Source organism: Salvelinus fontinalis, unplaced genomic scaffold (assembly GCF_029448725.1).
Source record: "Salvelinus fontinalis isolate EN_2023a unplaced genomic scaffold, ASM2944872v1 scaffold_0031, whole genome shotgun sequence".
In the NCBI taxonomy this organism is placed as follows: Eukaryota; Metazoa; Chordata; class Actinopteri; order Salmoniformes; family Salmonidae; genus Salvelinus; species Salvelinus fontinalis.
The window spans coordinates 690,559-709,177 of NW_026600240.1; the positions used below are offsets into that span (position 1 = coordinate 690,559).

The 18,619-nt window shown below is 48.0% G+C and overlaps 1 long non-coding RNA gene across 1 annotated transcript; it reads right to left on the reverse strand.

Moving 5' to 3' along the window:
* Positions 1-615: 615 nt before the first annotated feature.
* Positions 616-16,397, reverse strand: LOC129842301 (uncharacterized). Its single transcript, XR_008757537.1, has 3 exons — positions 16,217-16,397; positions 15,609-15,713; positions 616-4,151 (listed from the first exon to the last, which is right to left on the reverse strand). It is a non-coding gene; the product is annotated as an uncharacterized LOC129842301 (long non-coding RNA).
* Positions 16,398-18,619: the final 2,222 nt, after the last annotated feature.

An 18,619-nucleotide genomic window follows, 5' to 3' on the forward strand; every position in this document is an offset into this window, starting at 1 on the left:
TACCACGGCACTTTTCACTTTCAAACAAGCTTTCTCTACGCCTTCCTTCTCCAACGTCGCTCCCCGATCCCTCTGCCCGTGGAGAAACATGAGAATAATGTTGCTCTGTAACGTCCTCCCCAGGCCCCTACTCTCCCCCTGGCCTAGCCCCAGGCCCCTACTCTCCCCCTGGCCTAGCCCCAGGCCCCTACTCTCCCCTTGGCCTAGCCCCAGGCCCCTACTCTCCCCCTGGCCTAGCCCCAGGCCCCTACTCTCCCCCTGGCCTAGCCCCAGGCCCCTACTCTCCCCCTGGCCTAGCCCCAGGCCCCTACTCTCCCCCTGGCCTAGCCCCAGGCCCCTACTCTCCCCCTGGCCTAGCCCCAGGCCCCTACTCTCCCCCTGGCCTAGCCCCAGGCCCCTACTCTCCCCCTGGCCTAGCCCCAGGCCCCTACTCTCCCCCTGGCCTAGCCCCAGGCCCCTACTCTCCCCCTGGCCTAGCCCCAGGCCCCTACTCTCCCCCTGGCCTAGCCCCAGGCCCCTACTCTCCCCCTGGCCTAGCCCCAGGCCCCTACTCTCCCCCTGGCCTAGCCCCAGGCCCCTACTCTCCCCCTGGCCTAGCCCCTTACTGTCAAACCACTATTGCCGCATTCAAAACAGGGATTTTGGAACTCGGAAATCTCAGACTTCAGTGCTTTTTAAACAACTGGGTACTCTGAAAATAACTAGCTCCCACTGGGAAAAATCTATTTGAACGGTCATCCAACTTGGAATTCTGACTTGGAACTCAGGGCTCTTTCTAGAGCTCCGACTCTCCGACCTGAAAATCACTGACGTCATGATTTGAACTCGTATTTTTCAGAGTTCCCAGTTGTTTTGAACACGGCATAAGTTTCCAACATGACCTGACGTGTGTGTTACTCATGGTGTTATAGGAGGAGCATATGGGTGGTGATAAGTGCCAGAATTAAGCCTCGTGAAGCTACTGACACCTCTCACCAAGTCACCTAACGTCTTTCATAAAATACCTCTATCAATTAACATGAACTATCAATGGAGACATGTTTTTTTTTCTAAGGTGTCAAACCTTACATGACACGTACATGTCATGTAGACGTAGTGTAAGACACATCACCTGTCGGTTTGCTTGTAAGTTTATTATGAAAGATCTTACCATGAACGCCTTAAAAATGTCGACATGTTACGTGTTAGTTGAAGTGTCGGTTTAGTTTATTATTAAAGATCTCACCATGTACATGACACAAATACTCATTCAAGGGTTTTTCTTTATTTTTACAATTTTCTACATTGTAGAATAATAGTGAAGACATCAAAACTATGAAATAACATATATGGAATCATGAAGTAACCAAAAAAGTGTTAAACAAATCAAAATATATTTTAGATTCTTCAAAGTAGCCACCCTTTGCTTTGATGAGAGCTTTGCACACTCTTGGCATTCTCTCAACCAGCTTCACCTGGAATGTTTTTCCAAAAGTCTTGAAGGAGTTCCAACATATGCTGAGCACTTGTTAACTGCTTTTCCTTCAGTCTGCGGTCCAACTCATCCCAGACCATCTCAATTGGGGCCGGCTGATTGTGGAGGACAGGTCATCTGATGCAGCACTCCATCAGTCACCGTCTTTGTTCTTCAGCTGCGAGATCATCTGAGACCAGCCACCTGGACAGCTGATGGAACTGTGGGGTTTGCACAACTGAAGAATTTCTGCACAAACTGTCAGAAAACTGTCTCAGAGAAGCACATCGGCGTGCTCGTCATCCTCACCAGGGTCTTGACCTGACTGCAGTTCGGCGTCATAGCTGACCTCAGTGGGCAAATGCTCACCTGCGATGGCAACTGGCACGCTGGAGACGTGTGCTCTACACGGATGAATGGCATCGTGTGGGTGAGTGGTTTCCTGATGTCAACGTTGTGAACAGAGTGCCCCATGGTAACGGTGGGGTTATGCTATGGGCAGGCATAAGCTACGGACAATGAACACAACTGCATTTTATCTATGGAAATTTGAACACACAGAGATACTGTAACGAGTTCCTGAAGCCCATTGCTGTGCCATTTATCCTCCTCCATCACCTCATGTTTCAGCATGATAACAAGGATCTGTCGCAAGGATTAGTTAATGTTAGTTTCCTTACATGTTGCACCATTCCATTGTTAGTTGACCTTTCTTCCCTCTCATGTTGGTGTGGCTGTTCCTGAGGGACGCTAGCAATAGTAGATCATATTAAGCTAATGTTTTACAAGTTGTACAATCATACGGTCCCGTATGGCTCAGTTGGTAGAGCATGGCGCTTGCAACGCCAGGGTTGTGGGTTCAATTCCCACGGGGGGACCAGGGTTCAATTCCCACGGGGGGACCAGGATGAGTAAGTCACTCTGGATAAGAGCGTCTGCTAAATGACTTAAATGTAATGTAATTTGGGACCTTTAGCCTATTTCAATCAAGGGCAATATTTGTAAAACATTTTAAAACGCATTGCCTGCAATCATTTTTTATTTATTTAAAGAAATGATTAGGGGGGGGGGGAGGGGGGATTGACCCGTTCTGAATGTTGGGGTAATTTCGCCTATGATGTGAATCATTATGAAACGCAGACCACACATAGCAGTATATACCTGGAGCCTGGTGGTTCAAGACGACTGGCCGTTGTCACCACAGTTCCACGATTAGTGATGATTATTAGGATAGTTTTATAGGACTACTGGTCAACCCCTGTTGTACACTTTTCTCCCCTTCCAATACTTCATGGATTGAACAACTGAATATGACAACTTTCAGGATGAATCAAACCACTGTAGGTTTTATTCACCAATATATTTACTGCTTAAAGGTTCTCCTAACCGGTTTCTACTTTCCAAACCGGTTTCTACTTTCCAAACCGGTTTCTACTTTCCTAACCGGTTTCTACTTTCCTAACCGGTTTCTACTTTCCAAACCGGTTTCTACTTTCCAAACCGGTTTCTACTTTCCAAACCGGATTCTACTTTCCAAACCGGTTTCTACTTTCCTAACCCGAAATAATAGACAAGATCAGAGCATTTAAAAATCTAACAATTGGTGCTGAAAAGGAAGAAAATGTATGAGTCTTTGTATCATTGATCCGTAATACTCTGAACCTCCACTGAGTCTGGCGAGAACATTCTAATTAAAGGTAAACCAAATTTAAAGGGACGGCTTTAGGTAAACGTAAACCCTATCGGTAACAATATAAACTCCTCTCCAAAACAGCATCAATACCTTAGTAATACAGTGGTAGTACGTTATGTAACCTGTTCTCAGGTCAGATCATTGTAACGTATAAATGTTGCTCTACATATAAAAGTGTAGCAGGGATTTGTAGTTTTATGTAGCAGAAATCTGTAGTTTTATGTAGCAGGGATCTGTAGTTTTATGTAGCAGGGATCTGTAGTTTTATGTAGCAGGGATCTGTAGTTTTATGATGCAGGGATCTGTAGTTTTATGTAGCAGGGATCTGTAGTTCTAAGTAGCAGGGATCTGTAGTTCTATGTAGCAGGGATCTGTAGTTTTATGTAGCAGGGATCTGTAGTTTTATGTAGCAGGGATCTGTAGTTTTATGATGCAGGGATCTGTAGTTTTATGTAGCAGGGATCTGTAGTTTTATGATGCAGGGATCTGTAGTTTTATGTAGCAGGGATCTGTAGTGTTATGTAGCAGGGATCTGTAGTTTTATGTAGCAGGGATCTGTAGTTTTATGTAGCAGGGATCTGTAGTTCTATGTAGCAGGGATCTGTAGTATTATGTAGCAGGGATCTGTAGTCCTATGTAGCAGGGATCTGTAGTTTTATGTAGCAGGGATCTGTAGTTTTATGATGCAGGGATCTGTAGTTTTATGTAGCAGGGATCTGTAGTTTTATGTAGCAGGGATCTGTAGTTTTATGTAGCAGGGATCTGTAGTTTTATGTAGCAGGGATCTGTAGTTTTATGTAGCAGGGATCTGTAGTTCTATGTAGCAGGGATCTGTAGTTTTTTGTAGCAGGGATCTGTAGTTTTATGTAGCAGGGATCTGTAGTTTTATGTAGCAGGGATCTGTAGTTTTATGTAGCAGGGATCTGTAGTTTTATGTAGCAGGGATCTGTAGTTTTATGTTGCAGGGATCTGTGGCAGACCAAACTCATCCACCAGAACACCATCCTGGAAAAACAAGAAAATAAGTGTTTAAAAAACCCTAGAGTCAATGTCCACTACTGAAATAATTAGCATAATACAAAATAACAATAACATATCAGTCAGTTTAAGGTAAAGATAAGTCTTTTATACAGGTAACGAGTTCAAACAGGTGCAGTTAATACAGGTAATGAGTGGAGAACAGGAGGGCTTCTTAAAGAAAAACTAACAGGTCTGTGAGAGCCGGAATTCTTACTGGTTGGTAGGTGATCAAATACTTATGTCATGCAATAAAATGCTAATTCATTACTTAAAAGTCATACAATGTGATTTTCTGGATTTTTAGATTCCGTCTCTCACAGTTGAAGTGTACCTATGATAAAAATTACAGACCTCTACATGCTTTGTAAGTAGGAAAACCTGCAAAATTGGCATGCTATCAAATACTTGTTCTCCCCACTGTATGTTATTTTTGCCTCAACCAATGTCGGCATTCTGCATCTGAGGTGAAAGGTGACAGAGAGGTGTTTATCAGACCAGGTGACATCCCATCTGTGGTGAAAGGTGACAGATAGGTGAATATCAGACCAGGAGACATCCCATCTGAGGTGAAAGGTGACAGAGAGGTGAATATCAGACCAGGAGACATCCCATCTGAGGTGAAAGGTGACAGAGAGGTGTTTATCAGACCAGGAGACATCCCATCTGGGGTGAAAGGTGACAGAGAGGTGTTTATCAGACCAGGAGACATCCCATCTGAGGTGAAAGGTGGCAGAGATATGTTTATCAGACCAGGAGACATCCCATCTGGGGTGAAAGGTGACAGAGAGGTGTTTATCAGACCAGGAGACATCCCATCTGAGGTGAAAGGTGACAGAGCGGTGTTTATCAGACCAGGAGACATTCCATCTGAGGTGAAAGGTGACAGAGAGGTGTTTATCAGACAAGGAGACATCCCATCTGAGGTGAAAGGTGACAGAGGGATGTTTATCAGACCAGGAGACATCCCATCTGGGGTGAAAGGTGACAGAGAGGTGTTTATCAGACCAGGAGACATCCCATCTGGGGTGAAAGGTGAAAGAGAGGTGTTTATCAGACCAGGAGACATCCCATCTGGGGTGAAAGGTGACAGAGAGGTTTTTATCAGACCAGGAGAAATCCCATCTGGGGTGAAAGGTGACAGAGAGATGTTTATCAGACCAGGAGACATCCCATCTGAGGTGAAAGGTGACAGAGCTGTGTTTATCAGACCAGGTGACATTCCATCTGAGGTGAAAGGTGACAGAGAGGTGTTTATCAGACCAGGAGACATCCCATCTGGGGTGAAAGGTGACAGAGCGGTGTTTATCAGACCAGGAGACATCCCATCTGGGGTGAAAGGTGACAGAGAGGTGTTTATCAGACCAGGAGACATCCCATCTGGGGTGAAAGGTGACAGAGAGGTGTTTATCAGACCAGGTGACATCCCATCTGTGGTGAAAGGTGACAGAGAGGTGTTTATCAGACCAGGAGACATCCCATCTGAGGTGAAAGGTGACAGAGAGGTGTTTATCAGACCAGGAGATATCCCATCTGAGGTGAAAGGTGACAGAGAGGTATTTATCAGACCAGGAGACATCCCATCTGAGGTGAAAGGTGACAGAGCGGTGTTTATCAGACCAGGTGACATTCCATCTGAGGTGAAAGGTGACAGAGGGGTGTTTATCAGACCAGGAGACATCCCATCTGGGGTGAAAGGTGACAGAGAGGTGTTGATCAGACCATGAGACATCCCATCTGGGGTGAAAGGTGACAGAGCGGTGTTTATCAGACCAGGAGACATCCCATCTGTGGTGAAAGGTGACAGAGAGGTGTTTATCAGACCAGGAGACATCCCATCTGAGGTGAAAGGTGACAGAGAGGTGTTTATCAGACCAGGAGACATCCCATCTGAGGTGAAAGGTGACAGAGAGGTGTTTATCAGACCAGGTGACATCCCATCTGTGGTGAAAGGTGACAGAGAGGTGTTTATCAGAGGAGGAGACATCCCATCTGAGGTGAAAGGTGACAGAGCGGTGTTTATCAGACCAGGTGACATCCCATCTGAGGGGAAAGGTGACAGAGCCGTGTTTATCAGACCAGGAGACATCCCATCTGGGGTGAAAGGTGACAGAGCGGTGTTTGTCAGACCAGGAGACATCCCATCTGAGGTGAAAGGTGGCAGAGCGGTGTTTATCAGACCAGGAGACATCCCATCTGGGGTGAAAGGTGGCAGAGAGCTGTTTATCAGACCAGGAGACATCCCATCTGAGGTGAAAGGTGACAGAGAGGTGTTTATCAGACCAGGAGACATCCCATCTGAGGTGAAAGGTGACAGAGAGGTGTTTATCAGACCAGGAGACATCCCATCTGAGGTGAAAGGTGACAGAGAGGTGTTTATCAGACCAGGAGACATCCCATCTGGGGTGAAAGGTGACAGAGCGGTGTTTGTCAGACCAGGAGACATCCCATCTGAGGTGAAAGGTGGCAGAGCGGTGTTTATCAGACCAGGAGACATCCCATCTGGGGTGAAAGGTGACAGAGTGGTGTTTGTCAGACCAGGAGACATCCCATCTGAGGTGAAAGGTGACAGAGAGGTGTTTATCAGACCAGGAGACATCCCATCTGGGGTGAAAGGTGACAGAGAGGTGTTTATCAGACCAGGAGACATACAATCTGGGGTGAAAGGTGACAGAGCGGTGTTTATCAGACCAGGAGACATCCCATCTGGGGTGAAAGGTGGCAGAGCGGTGTTTATCAGACCAGGAGACATCCCATCTGGGGTGAAAGGTGACAGAGAGGTGTTTATCAGACCAGGAGACATCCCATCTGAGGTGAAAGGTGACAGAGAGGTGTTTATCAGACCAGGAGACATCCCATCTGAGGTGAAAGGTGACAGAGAGGTGTTTATCAGACCAGGAGACATCCCATCTGGGGTGAAAGGTGAAAGGTGACAGAGCGGTGTTTATCAGACCAGGAGACATCCCATCTGAGGTGAAAGGTGACAGAGAGGTGTTTATCAGACCAGGAGACATCCCATCTGGGGTGAAAGGTGACAGAGAGGTGTTTATCAGACCAGGAGACATCCCATCTGAGGTGAAAGGTGGCAGAGAGCTGTTTATCAGACCAGGAGACATCCCATCTGGGGTGAAAGGTGACAGAGAGGTGTTTGTCAGACCAGGAGACATCCCATCTGAGGTGAAAGGTGGCAGAGCGGTGTTTATCAGACCAGGAGACATCCCATCTGAGGTGAAAGGTGACAGAGAGGTGTTTATCAGACCAGGAGACATCCCATCTGAGGTGAAAGGTGACAGAGAGGTGTTTATCAGACCAGGAGACATCCCATCTGAGGTGAAAGGTGACAGAGATAGAGAGGTGTTTATCAGACCAGGAGACATCCCATCTGAGGTGAAAGGTGACAGAGAGGTGTTTATCAGACCAGGAGACATCCCATCTGGGGTGAAAGGTGACAGATAGGTGTTTATCAGACCAGGTGACATCCCATCTGTGGTGAAAGGTGACAGAGAGGTGTTCTTCAGACCAGGTGACATCCCATCTGAGGTGAAAGGTGACAGAGCGGTGTTTATCAGACCAGGAGACATCCCATCTGGGGTGAAAGGTGACAGAGAGGTGTTTATCAGACCAGGAGACATCCCATCTGGGGTGAAAGGTGACAGATAGGTGTTTATCAGACCAGGAGACATCCCATCTGAGGTGAAAGGTGACAGAGATAGAGAGGTGTTTATCAGACCAGGAGGCATCCCATCTGTGGTGAAAGGTGGCAGAGAGGTGTTTATCAGACCAGGAGACATCCCATCTGAGGTGAAAGGTGACAGAGAGGTGTTGATCAGACCAGGAGACATCCCATCTGAGGTGAAAGGTGACAGAGAGGTGTTTATCAGACCAGGAGACATCCCATCTGAGGTGAAAGGTGACAGAGAGGTGTTTGTCAGACCAGGAGACATCCCATCTGAGGTGAAAGGTGACAGAGAGGTGTTTATCAGACCAGGAGACATCCCATCTGAGGTGAAAGGTGGCAGAGCGGTGTTTATCAGACCAGGAGACATCCCATCTGAGGTGAAAGGTGGCAGAGATAGAGAGGTGTTTATCAGACCAGGAGACATCCCATCTGAGGTGAAAGGTGACAGAGATAGAGAGGTGTTTATCAGACCAGGAGACATCCCATCTGTGGTGAAAGGTGGCAGAGATAGAGAGGTGTTTATCAGACCAGGAGACATCCCATCTGAGGTGAAAGGTGGCAGAGATAGAGAGGTGTTTATCAGACCAGGAGACATCCCATCTGAGGTGAAAGGTGGCAGAGATAGAGAGGTGTTTATCAGACCAGGAGACATCCCATCTGTGGTGAAAGGTGGCAGAGAGGTGTTTATCAGACCAGGAGACATCCCATCTGAGGTGAAAGGTGACAGAGAGGTGTTGATCAGACCAGGAGACATCCCATCTGAGGTGAAAGGTGACAGAGAGGTGTTTATCAGACCAGGAGACATCCCATCTGAGGTGAAAGGTGACAGAGAGGTGTTTGTCAGACCAGGAGACATCCCATCTGAGGTGAAAGGTGACAGAGAGGTGTTTATCAGACCAGGAGACATCCCATCTGAGGTGAAAGGTGATAGAGAGGTGTTTATCAGACCAGGAGACATCCCATCTGAGGTGAAAGGTGGCAGAGCGGTGTTTATCAGACCAGGAGACATCCCATCTGGGGTGAAAGGTGGCAGAGAGCTGTTTATCAGACCAGGAGACATCCCATCTGGGGTGAAAGGTGGCAGAGAGCTGTTTATCAGACCAGGAGACATCCCATCTGAGGTGAAAGGTGGCAGAGCGGTGTTTATCAGACCAGGAGACATCCCATCTGAGGTGAAAGGTGGCAGAGAGGTGTTTATCAGACCAGGAGACATCCCATCTGTGGTGAAAGGTGACAGAGAGGTGTTTATCAGACCAGGAGACATCCCATCTGAGGTGAAAGGTGACAGAGCGGTGTTTATCAGACCAGGAGACATCCCATCTGAGGTGAAAGGTGACAGAGAGGTGTTGATCAGACCAGGAGACATCCCATCTGAGGTGAAAGGTGACAGAGAGGTGTTTATCAGACCAGGAGACATCCCATCTGAGGTGAAAGGTGACAGAGAGGTGTTTGTCAGACCAGGAGACATCCCATCTGAGGTGAAAGGTGACAGAGAGGTGTTTATCAGACCAGGAGACATCCCATCTGAGGTGAAAGGTGATAGAGAGGTGTTTATCAGACCAGGAGACATCCCATCTGAGGTGAAAGGTGGCAGAGCGGTGTTTATCAGACCAGGAGACATCCCATCTGGGGTGAAAGGTGGCAGAGAGCTGTTTATCAGACCAGGAGACATCCCATCTGAGGTGAAAGGTGGCAGAGCGGTGTTTATCAGACCAGGAGACATCCCATCTGAGGTGAAAGGTGGCAGAGCGGTGTTTATCAGACCAGGAGACATCCCATCTGTGGTGAAAGGTGACAGAGAGGGTGCAGGCCAGGCAGCAGGCTGTTAGCCAACCTGCCAGCTTAGTGGAGTCTGCCAATAGCACAGTCAGTGTAGTCACCTCAGCCATACCCATTGAGACTGTGTCTGTGCCTCGACCTAGGTTGGGAAAAACTAAACATGGCGGTGTTCGCCTTAGCAATCTTATTAGGATAAAGACCTCCTCCATTCCTGCCATTATTGATAGAGATCGTGATACCTCACATCTCAAAATAGGGTTACTTAATGTTAGATCCCTCACTTCAAAGGCAGTCATAGTCAATGAACTAATCACTGATCATAATCTTGATGTGATTGGCCTGACTGAAACATGGCTTGAGCCTGATGAATTTACTGTGTTAAATGAGGCCTCACCTCCTGGTTACACTAGTGACCATATCCCCCGTGCATCCCGCAAAGGCGGAGGTGTTGCTAACATCTACGATAGCAAATTTCAATTTACAAAAAAAAAAATGGCGTTTTCGTCTTTTGAGCTTCTAGTCATGAAATCTATGCAGCCTACTCAATCACTTTTTATAGCTACTGTTTACAGGCCTCCTGGGCCATATACAGCGTTCCTCTCTGAGTTTCCTGAATTCCTATCAGACCTTGTAGTCATAGCAGATCATATTCTAATTTTTGGTGATTTTAATATTCACATGGAGAAGTCCACAGACCCACTCCAAAAGTCTTTCGGAGCCATCATCGACTCAGTGGGTTTTGTCCAACATGTCTCTGGACCTACTCACTGCCACAGTCATACTCTGGACCTAGTTTTGTCCCATGGAATAAATGTTGTAGATCTTAATGTTTTTCCACATAATCCTGGACTATCGGACCACCATTTTATTACGTTTGCAATCGCAACAAATAATCTGCTCAGACCCCAACCAAGGAGCATCAAAAGTCGTGCTATAAATTCTCAGACAACACAAAAATTCCTTGATGCCCTTCCAGACTCCTTCTGCCTACCCAAGGACGTCAGAGGACAAAAATCAGTTAACCACTTAACTGAGGAACTCAATTTAACCTTGCGCAATACCCTAGATGCAGTTGCACCCCTAAAAACGAAAAACATTTGTCATAAGAAACTAGCTCCCTGGTATACAGAAAATACCCGAGCTTTGAAGCAAGCTTCCAGGAAATTGGAACGGAAATGGCGCCACACAAAACTGGAAGTCTTCCGACTAGCTTGGAAAGACAGTACCGTGCAGTACCGAAGAGCCCTCACTGCTGCTCGATCATCCTACTTTTCCAACTTAATCGAGGAAAATAAGAACAATCCAAAATTTCTTTTTGATACTGTTGCAAAGCTAACTAAAAAGCAGCATTCCCCAAGAGAGGATGGCTTTCACTTCAGCAGTAATAAATTCATGAACTTCTTTGAGGAAAAGATCATGACCATTAGAAAGCAAATTACGGACTCCTCTTTGAATCTGCGTATTCCTCCAGGGCTTAGCTGTCCTGGATCTGCACAGCTCTGCGAGGGCCTGGGATCGGGAGAGACACTTAAGTGTTTTAGTACTATATCTCTTGACACAATGATGAAAATAATCATGGCCTCTAAACCTTCAAGCTGCATACTGGATCCTATTCCTAATAAACTGCTGAAGGAGCTGCTTCCTGTGCTTGGCCCTCCTATGTTGAACATAATAAACAGCTCTCTATCCACCGGATGTGTACCAAACTCACTAAAAGTGGCAGTGATAAAGCCTCTCTTGAAAAAGCCAAACCTTGACCCGGAAAATATAAAAAACTATCGGCCTATATCGAATCTTCCATTCCTCTCAAAAATTTTAGAAAAAGCTGTTGCGCAGCAACTCACTGCCTTTCTGAAGACAAACAATGTATACGAAATGCTTCAGTCTGGTTTTAGACCCAATCATAGCACTGAGACTGCACTTGTGAAGGTGGTAAATGACCTTTTAATGGCGTCAGACCGAGGCTCTGCATCTGTCCTCGTGCTACTAGACCTTAGTGCTGCCTTTGACACCATCGATCACCACATTCTTTTGGAGAGACTGGAAACCCAAATTGGTCTACACGGACAAGTTCTGGCCTGGTTTAGATCTTACCTGTCGGAAAGATATCAGTTTGTCTCTGTGAATGGTCTGTCCTCTGACAAATCAACTGTACATTTCGGTGTTCCTCAAGGTTCCGTTTTAGGACCACTATTGTTTTCACTATATATTTTACCTCTTGGGGATGTTATTCGAAAACATAATGTTAACTTTCACTGCTATACGGATGACACACAGCTGTACATTTCAATGAAACATGGTGAAGCCCCAAAATTGCCCTCGCTAGAAGCCTGTGTTTCAGACATAAGGAAGTGGATGGCTGAAAACTTTCTACTTTTAAACTCGGACAAAACAGAGATGCTTGTTCTAGGTCCCAAGAAACAAAGAGATCTTCTGTTAAATCTGACAATTCATCTTGATGGTTGTAAAGTCGTCTCAAATAAAACTGTGAAGGACCTCGGCGTTACTCTTGACCCTGATCTCTCTTTTGACGAACATATCAAGACTGTTTCAAGGACAGCTTTTTTGCATCTACGTAACATTGCAAAAATCAGAAATTTTCTGTCCAAAAATGATGCAGAAAAATTAATCCATGCATTTGTTACTTCTAGGTTAGACTACTGCAATGCTCTACTTTCCGGCTACCCGGATAAAGCACTAAATAAACTTCAGTTAGTGCTAAATACGGCTGCTAGAATCCTGACTAGAACCAAGAAATTTGATCATATTACTCCAGTGCTAGCTTCCCTACACTGGCTTCCCGTTAAGGCAAGGGCTGATTTCAAGGTTTTACTGTTAACCTTTAAAGCGTTACATGGGCTGCTCCTACCTATCTTTCCGAGTTGGTCCTGCCGTACATACCTACACGTACGCTACGGTCACAAGACGCAGGCCTCCTAATTGTCCCTAAAATTTCTAAGCAAACAGCTGGAGGCAGGGCTTTCTCCTATAGATCTCCATTTTTATGGAACAGTCTGCCTACCCATGTGAGAGACGCAGACTCAGTCTCAACCTTTAAGTCTTTACTGAAGACTTATCTCTTCAGTAGGTCATATGATTGAGTGTAGTCTGGCCCAGGAGTGTGAAGGTGAACGGAAAGGCTCTGGAGCAACGAACCGCCCTTGCTGTCTCTCCAGGGCCGGTTCCCCTCTCTCCACTGGGATTCTCTGCCTCTAACCCTGTTACTGGGGCTGAGTCACTGGCTTGCTGGTGCTCTTTCATGCCGTCCCTAGGAGGGGTGCGTCACTTGAGTGGGTTGAGTTACTGACGTGAACTTCCTGTCTGGGTTGGCGCCCCCCCTTGGTTGTGCTGTGGTGGAGACCTTTGTGGGCTATACTCGGCCTTGTCTCAGGATTGTAAGTTGGTGGTTGAGGATATCCCTCTAGTGGTGTGGGGGCTGTGCTTTGGCAGAGTGGGTGGGGTTATATCCTTCCTGTTTGGCCCTGTCCGGGGGTTTCTTCGGATGGGGCCACAGTGTCTCCTGACCGCTCCTGTCTCAGCCTCCAGTATTTATGCTGCAGTAGTTTATGTGTCGGGGGGCTAGGGTCTGTTGGTTATACCTGGAATACTTCTCCTGTCTTATCCAGTGTCCTGTGTGAATTTAAGTATGCTCTCTCTAATTCTCTCGTTCTCTCTTTCTCTCTGAGAACCTGAGCCCTAGGACCATACGTCAGGACTACCGGGCATGCTGACACCTTGCTGTCCCCAGTCCGCCCGGCCTTGCTGTTATTCCAGTTTCAACTGTTTCTGCCTGCGGTTACGAAACCCCTACCTGTCCCAGACCTGCTGTTTTCAACTCTTAATGATCGGCTATGAAAGGCCAACTGAGATTTATTCCTGATTATTATTTGACCATGCTTGTCATTTATGAACATTTTGAAAATCTTGGCTCTCTCTAATTTTCTCCTTCTCTCTTTCTCTCGGAGGACCTGAGCCCCAGGACCATACGTCGGGACTACCGGCCGTGGTGACTCCTTGCTGCCCCCAGTCCGCCTGGCCTTGCTGCTATTCCAGTTTCAACTCTTCTGCCTGCGGTTATGGAACCCCTACCTGTCCCAGACCTGTTGTTTTTCAACTCTTAATGATCAGCTATGAAAAGCCAACTGAAAATTATTCATGATTATTATTTGACCATGCTTGTCACTTATGAACATTTTTGAACATCTTGGCATAGTTCTGTTATAATCTCCACCCGGCACAGCCAGAAGAGGACTGGCCACCCCTCATAGCCTGGTTCCTCTCTAGGTTTCTTCCTAGGTTTTGGCCTTTCTAGGGAGTTTTTCCTAGCCACCGTGCTTCTACACCTGCATTCTAGCTGTTTGGGGTTTTAGGCTGGGTTTCTGTACAGCACTTCGAGATATTATCTGATGTACGAAGGGCTATATAAAATAAAATTGATTGATTGATTGATTGATTGATATGATGGGGTATGGTGGGGTATGATGGGGTATGATGGGGTATGATGGGGTATGATGGGGTATGGTGGGGTATGATGGGGTATGATGGGGTATGATGGGGTATGGTGGGGTATGGTGGGGTATGGTGGGGTATGATGGGGTATGGTGGGGTATGATGGGGTATGATGGGGTCTTTTTAATTGAAATGGCTGTCTCGTGGTATGGTGGGGTATGGTGGGGTATGATGGGGTATGGTGGGGTATGGTGGGGTATGGTGGGGTATGATGGGGTATGGTGGGGTATGGTGGGGTATGGTGGGGTATGGTGGGGTATGATGGGGTATGGTGGGGTATGGTGGGGTATGATGGGGTATGATGGGGTATGATGGGGTATGATGGGGTCTTTTTAATTGAAATGGCTGTCTCGTGGTATGGTGGGGTATGGTGGGGTATGATGGGGTATGATGGGGTATGATGGGGTCTTTTTAATTGAAATGGCTGTCTCGTGGTATGGTGGGGTATGGTGGGGTATGATGGGGTATGATGGGGTATGGTGGGGTATGATGGGGTATGGTGGGGTATGATGGGGTATGGTGGGGTATGGTGGGGTATGGTGGGGTATGATGGGGTATGATGGGGTATGATGGGGTATGATGGGGTATGGTGGGGTATGATGGGGTATGGTGGGGTATGATGGGGTATGGTGGGGTATGATGGGGTATGATGGGGTCTTTTTAATTGAAATGGATGTCTCGTGGTATGGTGGGGTATGATGGGGTATGATGGGGTATGGTGGGGTATGATGGGGTATGGTGGGGTATGATGGGGTATGGTGGGGAATGGTGGGGTATGATGGGGTATGGTGGGGTATGCAAAATGGGGAAACTTTGAGGACCTTTATCTCCTGAATGTTTTGGCATTCAGGTCTCAAAAGTCACTTCCTGTCCTCTTCTTCCATGGGCAAACAGAGATGGAACGTTTTGTTTAAATCAAAAGGGACGCTGTCAAAAAGTGATTGAATTCAAATGGATTTCCTCATCTGCTAAATCTCCCAACACCTCCCTTTCCCTCTACTTCCCCTCGAACCTGAGCCATGTACTAAATCTCCCAACACCTCCCTTTCCCTCTACTTCCCCTCGAACCTGAGCCATGTACTAAATCTCCCAACACCTCCCTTCCCTCTACTTCCCCTCGAACCTGAGCCATGTACTAAATCTCCCAACACATCCCTTCCCTCTACTTCCCCTCGAACCTGAGCCATGTACTAAATCTCCCAACACCTCCCTTCCCTCTACTTCCCCTCGAACCTGAGCCATGTACTAAATCTCCCAACACATCCCTTCCCTCTACTTCCCCTCGAACCTGAGCCATCTACTAAATCTCCCAACACCTCCCTTCCCTCTACTTCTCCTCTAACCTGAGCCATCTACTAAATCTCCCAACACCTCCCTTCCCTCTACTTCTCCTCTAACCTGAGCCATCTACTAAATCTCCCAACACCTCCCTTCCCTCTACTTCTCCTCTAACCTGAGCCATCTACTAAATCTCTAACCTTAGAGGGTCCTTCTCTCATCTTCTTCATTTGGTCTTTATACTTAATCAGTTCAGCGTCCAGACGAGAGATCTTCTGATCCATAAACTCCGCCCTGGCATCCACCTACATCACACAGCTCTCAGTTAATCACAGACATATAAATACATACTGTCTAAAGACACAGATACCACCAGTCCTTCCTTTTAAATGACATGTTTGGGCTAAACTGAAGGAAAATGCAGCCCCTTGGACAGTTCCCAGACAGGCCTACAGCTAGGAGAGACATGAGACCTGGACAGACAACAGGAGTAACTAATTACATTGCTGTAATAGCCTGAAGCAGCAAGACACCAAATAACAGGATTTTACCACGCTGGGAAAGAAGACAGTTTATTAGCTGTTTGACCCAAGATGAAAATGACCCTAACCGTAACTTGCTGAAGTGAAATGATCCCATCCAGGTTAATGTCTCTACTGTTGAACCGTAATGTGATTAGATGTTGATGAGTTCTGTTGATTTGATTTTGACAGATGAACAACCTATCGCTAGGTAACGTTAGCTGGCTAATTTCAGCTGACTGGTTGTCATCATAGCTAGCTAAAATCAACCACCAGACAAGACTTACATTTTCTATGCAGTCCGATAGATTAGGAGGAGGTGCTTTGGGTTTTCCACGACCAAATATTCGGTTCGTTTTGACAATATATAACTCCCAGAAGCCTTTTAACCTGTCATAAAACACAATGCATCAAATATATATATAAACCACCGCTGAACACACCCGGAAGCTGCGGTACCTACACAAAGTGATGCTATTGGTAATGACGGTGGCCAATGAAGTTTGAGCAAAGGTCGCCCTCGTGTGGTGAGAACAGGCGCTGCACATGAAGTCCTTAAATTCCAGGGCAGATTTCTATCAGTCTGTTATTACTCTGGCCTGGCCTGGTTGGGGCTGGGAGCGGGGGGGCGGGGGGCTGGTTGGGGTTGGGGCTGGAGGCGGCCTGGCCTGGTCGGGGCTGGGGGTGTGGGGGGGTTGGCCTGGTTGGGGCTAGGGGGGGGGGGGGGGGCTGGCCTGGTTGGGGCGGGGGGGGGCTTGGTTGGGGGCGGGGCCTGCCCTGGTTGGGGTGGGGGGGGGGGGGGGGGGGGTGGCCTGGTTGGGGCTGGGGGCGGGGGGGGGCCTGGTTGGGGCTGAGGGCGGGGGGGGGCTGGTTGGGGCTGGGGGCGGGGGGGGCCTGGTTGGGGCTGAGGGCGGGGGGGGGCCTCGCCTGGTTGGGGCTGGGGGCGGGGGGGGTGCCTCGCCTTTTTGGAGCAGAGTCTTTTCAGCAGGAGCCATTTCCTAACAACCTGTGTTCTCCCCTGGTTGTATTTGAAAGGCCTGTTTTGTCCACATGTTGTTTGTTCACTGACAGATGTGCCATTCCTGACTGTAGGCTATGCCTTGTTATTGTGCTACACACAATCCACAGCTAGGCTATTTAAAAAAAAAGCTATTGATCCTCTATGGCTAAATGATGGTCCTTCTCATGATGTAGTAGGCTATTCTGAATTATTTAATCATGGCAAAAGTACAGTATATAAATTTAAATTAATCATGTGTGCTATAAGGAAATAAATGATGAAGTGCAACGCTGGAGAAATGAGAGTTGCAGGCATGATGGTGGTCTCCTTGAAGCAGGTGGGACTACAGCCCGGGACAGCCTGGGACAGCCCGGGACAGCCCGGGACAGCCCGGGACAGCCCGGGACAGCCCGGGACAGCCTGGGACAGGGAGAGCAGCTGGTCGTCCGGAGCACCCAGAAGAGCTCAGAGACACGGCAGTGTGGTGCCAGGACAACAACCTCTCCCTTTGTCAGCAAGACAAAGGTACTGATCATACAGTACAGGAGGGGCCCCATTCACATCGAGCAGGGCTGTAGTGGAGCGGGTCGAGAGCTTCAACTTCCTCATTGTCCACATCACGAAGGAAAAAACAAGGTCCACACACATTAACACATTTATGAAGAGAGCACGCCAGCGCCTCTTGAAGAGAGCACGTCACCGCCTCTTGAAGAGAGCACGCCAGCTCCTCTTGAAGAGAGCACGTCACCGCCTCTTGAAGAGAGCACGCCAGCTCCTCTTGAAGAGAGCACGTCACCGCCTCTTGAAGAGAGCACGTCACCGCCTCTTGAAGAGAGCACGTCAGCTCCTCTTGAAGAGAGCACGTCACCGCCTCTTGAAGAGAGCACGTCAGCTCCTCTTGAAGAGAGCACGTCACCGCCTCTTGAAGAGAGCACGTCACCGCCTCTTGAAGAGAGCACGTCAGCTCCTCTTGAAGAGAGCACGTCACCGCCTCTTGAAGAGAGCACGCCAGCGCCTCTTGAAGAGAGCACGCCAGCGCCTCTTGAAGAGAGCACGCCAGCTCCTCTTGAAGAGAGCACGCCAGCGCCTCTTGAAGAGAGCACGTCACCGCCTCTTGAAGAGAGCACGCCAGCGCCTCTTGAAGAGAGCACGTCACCGCCTCTTGAAGAGAGCACGTCACCGCCTCTTGAAGAGAGCACGCCAGCGCCTCTTGAAGAGAGCACGCCAGCTCCTCTTGAAGAGAGCACGCCAGCGCCTCTTGAAGAGAGCACGCCAGCTCCTCTTGAAGAGAGCACGCCAGCGCCTCTTGAAGAGAGCACGTCAGCGCCTCTTTCCCTCAGGAGACGGAAAAGATTTGGCATGGGCCCTCAGATTCTCAAAAAGTTCTACAGCTGCACCATTGAGAGCATCTTGACTGGCTGTATCACCGCTTGGTACGGCAACTGCAAGGCACCTGAAAGCAAGGCGCTACAGAGGGTGGGTGGGTACGGCCCAGTATGTCTGTATGTCATGGACTCTACCCCCACACTCTGGACTCTACCCACACTCTGGACTCTACCCACACTCTGGACTCTACCCACACTCTGGACTCTACCCACACTCTGGACTCTACCCACACACTAGACTCTACCCCCACACATTAGACTCTACCCCCACACTCTGGACTCTACCCCCACACACTGGACTCTAC